Raw genomic sequence first — 574 nt, forward strand, 5'->3', positions numbered from 1 at the left:
GAGGGAGAAGAGAAATGGGAGGGACAGAACAGGTAAAAGGGAATCCAGTTTCAGAATAGAGACCCGGAAGGAAGATGCCTGAAACATACCACTTCACCTTAGGTAAATTCTATAAACAGGCCAAGATTTGAACAGTTGCTAGTTACCAAATCTGAGGTTAAAACTAAGCTTTGCATCTTCAGGGTCAGCTTCATCATTCTCCCTCTAACGTTCCAAGACACATGCCCAATCAGGGCTCCCAAAGCACATATGAACATACTGTCAATCTGAACAGCTGAATATCTCCATGTTTTATTATACAGTCAAGTGCCGAAGTCTCATTTGTGCAAAGGCCGCTTTTCAACCACAGGGAACAGGGCGATAACGATAGCTAACTAAATGTTAACAGAGAATCATTTTTTATTAGTGACTTCAACTCTATTCAAAGGAGGTCTCCACAAATAAAATCTATAAGCAGACTTATCCACCCCCTCCCCACCCCCCCAAAAAGTGGGAATTCAGTACTACACAGCCAATGAGAAAAATGGAATAATTTGAGTTTTCCAAAAAAAAAAAAAAAAAAAAAAAAAAAAAA

Source organism: Dermochelys coriacea, chromosome 9 (assembly GCF_009764565.3).
Source record: "Dermochelys coriacea isolate rDerCor1 chromosome 9, rDerCor1.pri.v4, whole genome shotgun sequence".
Taxonomy (NCBI): domain Eukaryota; kingdom Metazoa; phylum Chordata; order Testudines; family Dermochelyidae; genus Dermochelys; species Dermochelys coriacea.